The sequence below is a fragment of the Gopherus evgoodei genome, chromosome 11 (genome assembly GCF_007399415.2).
Source record: "Gopherus evgoodei ecotype Sinaloan lineage chromosome 11, rGopEvg1_v1.p, whole genome shotgun sequence".
Lineage (NCBI taxonomy): Eukaryota > Metazoa > Chordata > Testudines > Testudinidae > Gopherus > Gopherus evgoodei.
In genome coordinates, this window is record NC_044332.1 from 10,452,080 (window position 1) to 10,463,630 (window position 11,551).

General features: G+C 51.1%; 1 pseudogene; it reads left to right on the forward strand.

Moving 5' to 3' along the window:
- The first annotated feature begins 7,588 nt into the window (after positions 1-7,588).
- On the forward strand, positions 7,589-11,366 carry LOC115659462 (annotated as a pseudogene).
- The last annotated feature ends 185 nt before the right edge of the window (positions 11,367-11,551 follow it).

The window sequence follows — 11,551 nt, forward strand, 5'->3', positions numbered from 1 at the left end:
GAAATAAATGTATCTAAATGGATAAGTGTGGTGGAGGGAAAAGGCCATTGGTGTTGGTTGTGTAATGGGACAGGGCTTTATCTGGGGAAAAGCTGTTGCCTTCAGCATATTGTGACCAATGGTGTATGGGATTATTCGAACAAAACTAAAAAGTGGCAGGCCGGTTATGGGGATATGAATTTTTTTTCAACCTGAGATCAAACAGAAAAATCAATCTCCTATTCCCCCTATAGCAACCTTAGTGAAAACAATACAATCTTTCAGTGCCATGCAAATAACACCACTCCTCGTAAGGAGAATTACCCTGTGACCTTTGGGGGATATTACTCGTCCTTTGCAGACACCGATATGATAAATGGGTTCAACTGACTCTTCCTGGCCTTAATAGGCCATCATTGGGTTTGTGGGACCAAAGCTTATACCGCGTTACAAGCTAACTGGTCAAGTATCTGTTATCCCACACGACTCTTCCCACAATTCCGAGTGCTCGGGTCCTTCCCACGAGAATGCCTCCGTAATTTCAGGCGAAGAAGAAGGGACTTACCAGATGCCCAATGGTATGTAAATGACATAAGCCCCTTAACCTGGGAGGAGGCCGTTGGCGGTTCTCTTATCCCACTTGGGGGAGTAATACGCCATGTAAAAAGGCTCCTGAGGTTACAAGCAGTAGTTGAAATAATGGCAAATGAAACTGGAGAAAGTTTAAGAGCCCTGGCCTAAGAAACAGGGGCGATCCAACAGATGGCCCTCCAAAACCGTCAGGCATTGTACACAGTGCTGGCGGCCAAAGGAGGGACCTGTGCTCTCATTGAAAAACAATGTTTATACCTGACTATGCCAATGAGATAATAGATTGCGCTAGCCACTTAGAACACATCACATATCTTCCCCATGAAGAGCCGAGTTCTTTATGGAAGTGGCTAAGTAACCTGTTCAGTTTCTCTGGCATAGGAAACTGGTTGTTTCAGGGAGCCCTGACCATCTTGTTTGGAATCCTGATGATTTTTGTATGTTTTCAGTTAATCTCCTGTTGTATCCAAAATTGTGTAAGACAAGCCACGCAGACAGCTGCCCCAAACCAGAGTGCTAATATGATGGTTTTAAATATCACTGATGAACAAAGAGATAAAGAACGACTGATTTGTGGAACCCAGTAATTGTTGGTCATTGCATAGCTTGACCAAGAGGAGAGATTGTGAAAGTAGAATGAATTAGATTGTAAAAGTAAAATGGATTAAAAAAATACTGTATGTTCCTTTAAGCAGTGATGAGGTATGTTAAAATATAGTTGTCAGGAAGATAAACATTCAGGTATGGAACAATGGGTCCACTTAAGCTAATGGTGGGATATTAGCAGGAGATCGGTAAGAGTTAATAAGGGAATAAGATGTGCCTGTCTAGCCCCAGGTAAACTTATCAGTTCTGTTCCCTTTGTTATCTTGTTAAGTTTGTGCCCTTTTTATCTGTATAAATAAAGTAGCTTAAACCTTGCACTGGACTCACACACTTTCTGGGTGTATTGGCAGAGCACTTTGCTAATAGAACAGAATAGTCTGACAAATTGTGAGTCCTGAGTCTGACTTTGACAGCACCTAAAGATGCAGGTAGATGCCTCGTGGGATTCCAAAAGTGTATGGGTGCGTAATTACCATTAATTTCTTCTGTATTAACAGGCACCTATAACTGAGGGACCTTAGCTCTGTAGCAACCCCAGCAGTCTGTAGCAGAAATGCAGTTGTCCCTACCTCAGTTTCCCTTACCTGATTCAGGGATGGAACCTAGATAAGAACATAAGAACATGAGAACGGGCGTACCGGGTCAGACCAGAGGTCCATCTAGCCCAGTATCTGTCTACTGACAGTGGCCAATGCCAAATGCCCCAGAGGGAGTGAAGCTAACAGGCAATGATCAAGTGATCTCTCTCCTGCCATCCATCTCCATCCTCTGATGAACAGAGGCTAGGGACACCATTCTTCACCTTTCCTGGATAATAGCCATTTATTGACTTAGTCACCATGAATTTATCCAGTTCCTTTTAAAACATTGTTATAGTCCCAGCCTTCACAACCTCCTCAGGTAAGGAGTTCCACAAATTGACTGTGCGCTGTGTGAAGAAGCAGCAAAGAATCCTGTGGCACCTTATAGACTAACAGACGTTTTGGAGCATGAGCTTTCGTGGGTGAATACCCACTTCCTCAGATGCATGTAGTGGAAATTTCCAGGGGCAGGTATATATATACTAGCAAGCAAGCTAGAGAAAACGAGGTCAGTTCAATCAGGGAGGATGAGGCCCTATTCTAGCAGTTGAAGTGTGAAAACCAAGAGAGGAGAAACTGGTTCTGTAGTTGGCAAGCCATTCACAGTCTTTGTTCAATCCTGAGCTGATGGTGTCAAATTTGCAGATGAACTGAAGCTCAGCAGTTTCTCTTTGACGTCTGGTCCTGAAGTTTTTTTGCTGCAGGATGGCCACCTTAAGGTCTGCTATAGTGTGGCCAGGGAGGTTGAAGTGCTCTCCTACAGGTTTTTGTATATTGCCATTCCTAATGTCTGATTTGTGTCCATTTATCCTTTTCCTTAGAGACTGTCCAGTTTGGCCGATGTACATAGCAGAGGGGCATTGCTGGCATATGGTGGTGTATATTACATTGGTGGATGTGCAGGTGGATGAACCAGTGACGGTGTGGCTGATCTGGTTAGGTCCTGTGATGGTGTCGCTGGTGTAGATATGTGGGCAGAGTTGGCATCGAGGTTTGTTGCATGGATTGGTTCCTGAGCTAGAGTTATTATGGTGCGGTGTGCAGTTACTGGTGAGAATATGTTTCAGGTTGGCAGGTTGTCTGTGGGCAAGGACTGGCCTGCCACCCAAGGCCTGTGAAAGTGTGGGATCATTGTCCAGGATGGGTTGTAGATCCTTGATGATGCGTTGGAGGGGTTTTAGCTGGGGGCTGTATGTGATGGCCAGTGAAGTCCTGTGTGAAGAAGAACTTCCTTTTATTTGTTTTAAACCTGCTACTTATTAATTTCATTTGGTGACCTCTAGTTCTTGTATTATGGGAATAAGTAAATAACTTTTCCTTATCCACTTTCTCTACATCGCTCATTATTTTATATACCTCTATCATATTCCCTCTTAGTCTCCTATTTTCCAGGCTGAAGAGGCCTAGCCTCTTTAATCGTTCCTCGTATGGGACCCTCTCCAAACCCCTAATCATTTTAGTTGCCCTTTTCTGAACCTTTTCTAGTGCTAGAATATCTTTTTTGAGGTGAGGAGACCACATCTGTACATAATATTTGAGATGTGGGCATACCATGTATTTATATAAGGGCAATAAAATATTCTGTCTTATTCTCTATCCCCTTTTTAATGATTCCTAATATCCTGTTCCCTTTTTTGACCGTCTCTGTGCACTGCGTGGACATCTTCAGAGAACTATCCACGATGACGCCAAGATCTTTTTCCTGACTCATTGTGGCTAAATTAGCCCCCATCATATTGTATGTATAGTTGGGGTTATTTTTTCCAATGTGCATTACTTTACATTTACCCACATTAAATTTCATTTGCCATTTTGTTGCCCAATCACTTAGTTTTGTGTGATCTTCTTGAAGTTCTTCACAATCTGTCAGTGTTTGTAACTCCAGTCCCCCATCTGACTTAGTCTCTTCGCTTTCGGGTCTGAGAGGAGTCTGGCCCCACCCAAAGTGCTGCCAGCCCTTTTAGTGGGGCCTTTGTCCCAGGGATTTAGGCCTTTGTCTCAGGCCTCTCCTGACCCCTTTTCCATTGCTCCCCCCTGTACAGGTTTCTTCCCTTCTTACTGCAACAGGGCAGGAAGACAGTAAGTTACAAGAGGAACACAAAGGCAAAGTCCACTATTCCTGTTCCTGTTATCATCCCTGGTCAGGGATCTCAGCATTCTCTACCCACGTCCATCCCGGGGTGGTAGGGGGACCCAGGCCCATCCTCTCCTCTGAGTCCCAGCCCAGGGAGCCTGAGTGATGCAGTCAAGGACTGTGTTTAAACCACCTCCTGCCTGGTACCTTCTCTGGTTCTGGCAGAGACCTGCTTTCTGTGCACAGCTCCCTCCAGGCCTCCTCTTCCCTGAGACTCCCTGTAGCTCCCCTAGGGCAGATCCTGGCCAGAGCTGGGTGAGGGCAGCAGCTTCATGATGTTCACACAGCTCAGAGCCTTTCTGTAGGTGCATGAACAATAAGGGGACATATTCCCTGGGGTAGTGAGATCTAAGGCTTCCAGGGCCCTTTGTGCAGTCACTTTTGTCGGGGACTGTAACCCAGACAGCAAAGTTCGTTGTCTGACTGCAAGAGAGACAGGCAACACCAGCAAGGTCCAATCAAAAGCTCGCTATTGACAAGTGCACGCATCAATAGAGAGCAGCTCGTCTCCAGAGAGAACCAGCCTGCTCTTTACATCTTAGTATAAGCCTATATAGACAGTTCCATCACGTCATAAATTATACACTGGAGCAACCCACCCCCTTCTTCTAACAACTAGAAACTAGACACTTTTAGTATACATGTTTTACAGCATTAGGTGATTAACAATATCTTAGCAAGCACCAGAAGTTAGGAATGTAGGGGAGTTAAAACAGACAGAGAACTGAACCAAGGAGTGAAAACAGGGAGGCTGGGATTTCTTATCAATTCTTCAAAGGAACTGTTCCTAACACAGCACAGTTGGTACTATACCAGGAATGCAGCCCGTCCCTTATCTCACTTTTTCCCAGCGCTTCGTGAGACATGCTGCTTCTCAGTTCTTTTCCAGTCAGGGATTACCCACAAACCTCTGTTAGCCTGACTTTGGTTAGGTTGGCATACCTGGTTTTGTCTGCTATATCTTTATTCAGGCCTAACACTTTCCTGCCCAGCCCAGCACTTTCCCCCAGGTCTCCTTCATCACCTAGAGCCTCCAGCTCAGGAGTTGGTGTCAGCAGAGCCCCCGGAGCTGCCCTGTGGGGCTGGTTTCAGTCACAGGAAACCATCCTGGGCTGGGCACAGAAAGGGGCTTTAATGAAAGTCTCTCCTTGGCACAGACCCCCTGAAGAGCAGCAGCTGCTCAGCCCAGGATCCCAAATCACAGTGGAGGCAGCAGCACCATGTAACAGGCTTTATCACTAACTCAGGGCTTGTCTACACTGGCAAGTTTTGTCACCCAAAACTGCCTTTTGGCAACAAAACAGCAAGAGCTCACATACTGAAATGGGACTTTTGTCAGAAAAAACACCCAGTTTTGGCGACAAAAAACTTCCACCCCTGTGAGAGACTTTTGTCTTTTCCCCTCCCTTTATTGTCGACAAACAGCCAGTGTAGACAGCATGCCTGTCTTTTATTGGCCTCCAGATAGTGTCCCACAATTCCCACGCTGCCGCTCTGGTCAGCAGTTTGAACTCCGCTGCCCTTTAGGCAATCCACCCCTCCCCCTTGCAAGCCCTGGGAATTTGAAATCCCATTTCCTGCTTGCTGGCTCAGTGTGAAGAGGTGTCCTGGTGTCTTCCCGGTGAGCATGGCTGGCTATCGCACCACACGCCCTCCCGCCTGGACCACCGCGGAGCTGTTGGATCTGATCAGTATGTGGGGAGAGGAGGCTGTTCAGTCACAGCTGCGAGTGACCTGTAGGAATCAGAACACATATGGGCACATTTCTCGAGGCTTGTGTGAAAAGGGCTGTGAACAGGACATGCAGCAGTGCAGAGTGAAGATAATGGAGCTGAGGCAGGTGTACCATAAGGCATGGGAGACAAACCATTGCTCCAGTGGTGCAGCTAAGTTCTGCCATTTCTCTAAGGACCTGAATGCTATCCTTGGTGCTGACACCACCTCCATCGCCAATTGCCCCATGGATACTTCGGTGGCAGCAAAAAGAGGGGCTAACCCAGAGTCTGAAATTCTGGATGAAGAACTGGAGATAGAAAATTTGCAGCTCCCAGAGGGGTCGCCCGGTGGCGCAGGCAGCCAGGAACTTTTTCTCCACACTAGAAGTGCTCTCCAGGGAGCAGGAAGCAGATGACACCCCGGGTAAGTTGCTGTGGCTTGTATAGGGAGTAGAAGAGTGGGAGGCAGGGTGTGTTTTTATGAGAGCTGGACATTGCCCTGTGTAGCTAATCTGCATGGCCAAGCAGGGTGTTGCTGGACATCAAGATCTCCATGGAGATCTGCAGAGAGGGCTCTGGAAAGTTTCCAAGAGGTGCTCGTTAATCCTCTGCCGCAGATTCCAAAGGATTGTAGGAAATTGTCCCCCTGCCATTTAGCAGTCGCTGGAGCTGGGACCAAAGCGGCACATAGCTGAGCTGCATATAGACTGGGGTAAAAGCCACAGGCATGCAGTAGTTACACCCTGGTTTCCCTGCTTACCTGCAGCAGTGAGAGGTCAGCTAGAGGTGTGCCTGCCTGTGGAAAAGTGTGTGATAATTTTAGAATGAGTTTCCCGCAAAGCTGTGACTGTTTTGTCCATACGCACAACCACCCTCCCCCCGATCCCGACACTCACCATGACTGTGTGCTTGCAGAGCTGTGTGCCTGCCTAGAACTCTGTTTCCACCTTTCCACAACACCTAGCGAGAGATGGTGTCACCAGCCACTGTGGGATACATATGCACAGTGCATTGCTCACCCTGTCGACAATGGTGCCCCGACAATGGTGGACACAATCTGTTGACAAAGGGAGCAAATGTAAACTCATGTTGGGGTCATTACTTTTTGTCAATTTTTTTTATGTCGACATTAGTTTCATTGACAAAACTTGCCAGTGGAGGCAGCAGCATCATGTAACAGACTTATCACTAACTCAGACCCAGGAGCCACAGGATTTCTAATTTCTGTTCTTTATTCTCCCCTCTTCTCCCAGCACCAGCCACAACAGCTCTCAGCTGCTTCATCCCCTTCCCCTCCATCCTGACCTCAGCTGCCGCCCTCACTGGGACAGGGACTTTCTGAGGCTGGAAGGAACCAGCCCCTGACTCTGCACATATTGTCTGGGGGAGGAGGTGGTGTTAACCCTTTGCTATCCCTGGCTGTGTCTCCCCTTCCCACCCCCAGGCTGTGACTACGGCTGGCTCCAGCATTTTTGCTGCCCCAAGTGGCAAAAAAAGAAAAACAAGCACCCCGCGATAAGTGGCAGCTCTGCCGTGCCGCTTCCTTCTTTGCTTCTTCGGAGGCAGCTCTACTGCGCCGCTTCCTTCTTCCCTTCTTTGGCGGCAGGTCCTTCCCTCTGAGAAGGACTGAGGGACCCGCTGCTGAAGAGCTGGCGGTGCCTCCCTCAGCCGGCGCAACCCATCAGGCGACCTAGGAGGTTGCCTAGGGTACTAACATTTGGGGGGCGGTGACCACGGCGTCCAGATGTTCAGCTGCCGCAGTCGTCAGTCGTATTTTTGGGGCGGGACCTTCTGCCGCCTGTCGGGGGCACCATTTTGGGGGCAGGACCTTCCACTGCCTAGGGCGCCAAATAGGCTGCCAGCGCGCCTGGTGCCGCCCTTTTCCGTTGGCCGCCCCAAGCACCTGCTTCCTGTGCTGGTGCCTGAAGCCGGCCCTGGCTGTGACATGGAGGTGACTCACCGCAGCTCAGCACAGGGCCTGCTGAGAGCAGCAGGAAGGAAACAGGCTCCTCTGAGTGCAGGAAAGTGAAACTAACCTGCAGTGGCTGGGTCCCGGGTGCCGAGGGGCCATGGCTGCCGGGGACCTGGCCGGGAGCTTCCAGGACGAAGTGACTTGCTCCGTCTGCCTAGAGCATTTCACAGACCCGGTGTCTATTGAGTGTGGGCACAACTTCTGCCGGGCCTGCATCAGCCAGTGCTGGTGGTTGCCAGAGCCAAACTTCTCCTGCCCCTAGTGCAGAGAAACCACCCCGCAGAGAGACCTGTGGCCCAACAGGCAGCTGGGGAACCTGGTGGAGTTAGTGAAACGCCTGAGGCTGCAGGCAGGGCCAGAGCCCGAGGGGAAGAGAGTGTGTGAGAGGCACCAGGAGACACTGAAACTCTTCTGCGAGGAGGATCAAGCCCCCATCTGCGTGATGTGTGACAGGTCCCGGGTGCACCATGCTCACACGGTGGTACCCATCAAGAAGGCTGCCCAGGAGTACAGAGTAGGGAACAGTTATCTGCATGGCTGGGGCAGCTTCTCTGCAGCTACAGAGCCCCCCGCATGTGTCTGACCAGCCCTGGGTTAGACCCAGGGAACTGCCTGATAGTGGGATTGTTGTGCAGTGGGAATTTTTCATAATATTTTGGACAAATAGTGTGTACGCTTCAGTGTCCCCTATGTGGTACACATTTAACACTGACAGACCCCCGTTGTTGTCAGCGGGCATCAAAGCTGTGGACCTATGGAGCTTAATGCATGAGCCTCTACTGCACGACCTAAAGGCCCTGTTTCTCTTCTTCACGGCTGTAGGAGGTTCATACATCTTTAGCTGGCCTAGGTGCCACCAAGGGGTACAGAGCACCACACCAAGCAGGTGTGGGTTACACATGGGTAAGGCTATGAGTTTTTCACAGAGGTTGCAGAAGTCACGGAATCCATGACTTCCAGAGACCTCCGTGACTTCAGCTCACAGCGGCTGGCAGCTGCAGACAGCTGGGGACCTCCTGGCTGCCACTGGCGGTGCAGGCCCTTGGAGCTCCCAGCGAGCTGCGAGTGGTGTGGGGACCCTGCAGCTGACCTCCCCATTTTGTCAGGGATGTTTTTAGTAAAAGTCATGGACAGGTTACAGGCTTCCATGAGTTTTTCTTTATTGCCCGTGACCTGCCATGACTTTTACTAAAAATATCTGTGACAAAATCTTAGCCTTACCCATGGTTAACTAGGTGAGGGGCGGGGGAAGGGTGTTTACTTGTAGAGACCCAGAGACTCAGGCATGAGGGACAGCTGGCCGCCTGGGGCCCCATGCCCATGGAGTGTCCCAGAAGACAGTGGCCGTGCCAATTGGCTGGACATTTGGCACTAAACAATAAATGACCACGGATGGCCCATCCTCTGTGGGAAGCCAGCCAAGTGTGCCCAGCTGGAGTTCTAAGTGTGGGCTGCTGGAGGCTGGAGAGCAGTTTCTGAGCTTGGATTACAGAGGGGTCAGAGGGTTCTGGGACCGACTCAGATGGACCTTCGCAGTCTCTGTGTTAACTAAGCACTGTCTGCGCTGTGTTCCAGACATGTAAAAAACCAGAGAGAGTCAATTATTTTTTATTAGGGTCCAAATTTCTTGGTCAAGGCATAGTCAAGGTCCAGACTTCACAGAAAATGAAAAAAAAATGTAAAAATCATGATAATAAATAAATAAAAATATTTCAGGATCTGCTCAAAAGCATCAGGTGGTCCAGATTTAGCCTGCGGTCGTCTGTTGACCACCTCTGTAATAAACCCCTCAGCTTTTACAATGCTGGTTGAGAGTCACTCCAGAGTAAGGAAGTGGGGGTACATGGCTCCCTTGGGGTGTACAAGGCTCCCTTGGGTGTCCAGCTCAGGTGGACTTGCTGACGTGAAGTGGGGTGCTGTTAGTCACTCCAGAGTAAGGAAGTGGGGGTACATGGCTCCCTTAGGTGTCCAGCTCAGGTAGATTTGCTGACGTGACGCAGGGCTGCTGAAGGCTCTGAGATTCAGAGTCAGGAGGCAGTGAAGCCAAGTGGCTTTCCTCATTGGAAAAAGTGTGACCCTAAGGGGGTTGCCACACCAAACAGCTCCTCCCAGAGCTGTTCCAGAGCACCAGACCCATGGCAGGGAAACAGCCTGGAGATGATGGTGCTGGGACGGAGTGGGCAGGCCCAACAGCTCTGCCCAGGGAGTTACTATGGAGTTGGAGTCACTTTCTCAGCGGGCTGGAGAAGGAGGACCTGCTCCCATTGACTTACTCTGCTCAGTGACGATGTTGTTGCTGGGCACAAACCAGTGACCCCAAACCAGCCCCCAGAGCCATTGTCTGTTTGCAGGAGCAAATCCTGAGCCGCCTGCAGTGTCTGCGGGAGGAAAGAGCAGAGCTCCTGGGACTGAAATCCGACTGGGACAAGGAGAGTGAGAGGCTCCTGGTAGGTGCCCTGCTCTGCCCGGCCGGTTTGCATAGGGGTGTCAGTGAAGGGGGGCTGGGGGGTGTCTGAGCTGGTTGGGGTCTGGGCTGTGCAGAAGGTTAAAGGTTTCCAGAGTCGATGCAGACAGACAGTTCAGGGTCATTTTAACCAGTGCGGGAAAGCGTCTGCTCTCAGGTTCCTGATGTAAATCAGGAGTCAGTGGGGTCAGGGTCAGACTCCTCTGGGACCCTGGGGTTAGTTCCCCCTGGAGGCAATGGGTTCACCCCAGGGTGGCTGGGAGCAGCCTCTGGCTCTGGCTCTCTGGCACCATGGGAGCGGGGAGGCCAGTAAAGCTGCTGAACAGGCACAAATGTGGCAGGAGTCAGGGCGGGGCAGGGGGAGATTTGTGCTGATCTCAGGGTTTGAGTGTCAGACATTCCAGTGATGCCATTTGCCAAGGCCTGCTCTGCACTTCAATCTGCTGCTGGTACAGTAATGGAGGGTGGGGGGTGATTGATTGTGGGGGTTTGGTGATTTTTGGTGACATTTTCATACTAGCAAAAGGCCTAGTGCACACACAGCTATGAAATGAAACCCTCTGTGCAGCCTAGACGAGGCCCTGTACCATGTCCCATGACCCCTCACTCACCCTGCTCTCCCGTGTCCCAGCCCTGCCCCCGCGTCTCTCTGCGCACCCCAGAGGCAGATGGAAGTGGAGCAGTGGCTGGTGGTGTTTGAGTGCGAGCGGCTGCGCCAATTCCTGGCTGAACAGGAGCGCCTCCTGCTGGCCCGGCTGGGAGAACTGGACGAGGAGATAGGAAAATGCCACCCGCCTGGCTGAGGAGATTTCCTGGCTCAGTGCCCTGATCGCAGAGCTGGAGGGGAAGTGTCAGCAGCCGCTGCTGGTCAGACTGTGTCAGACGCGCCCTGAGCCCAGTGCCGGGAGGGTACGGCCCCGGAGTCACTCAGACTCATAGGGTAACTCAGTGCAAGGACAGGGCCAGGGGCCCCAAGGCTGCAGAGACACAGACATTTGGGCCATCAGGGAGGCAATGGGAGGCTGGTAAAAGGCTGTTCCAGCCCTGGGCTCAGCACAGAGGACCTGGCCATCCCTGCAGAGTATCTGGTGTGAAAGAGGCTCTGCTCCCCCTAGCACAGCCCTTTAGTGCCTCCACCCCACTGGGGGGGCAGCCTGTGGGGCTGGGACTGGAGAGCAGAGTGACCCAGCTGGGCCATGGGCACTGACTCTCTGCTCTGTCTCTCCTCCCCTCTAGGGTGTCAGAAGTGTCATGAGCAGGTGTGTCCAGGCTCTGACTGCCCCTCATGCCCCATCGGGCTGGGAAGAGACTCAGAGCCCAGGCTGCAGACCCAGCGCCCCGACCGTGGGAGGGTCTCACCCTCTGAATTCAGCCCCCCTCCGTCTCCATTGCCTCGGAACTGCAGCCGCTGTGTCTGTGTGACCCACCCTGGGGAGGGGATCGCCCCACAACTCTGGGCTGGAGACCCCTCCCTGGGACCAGGCTGGCTTGGGGGATCATTCATGGGTC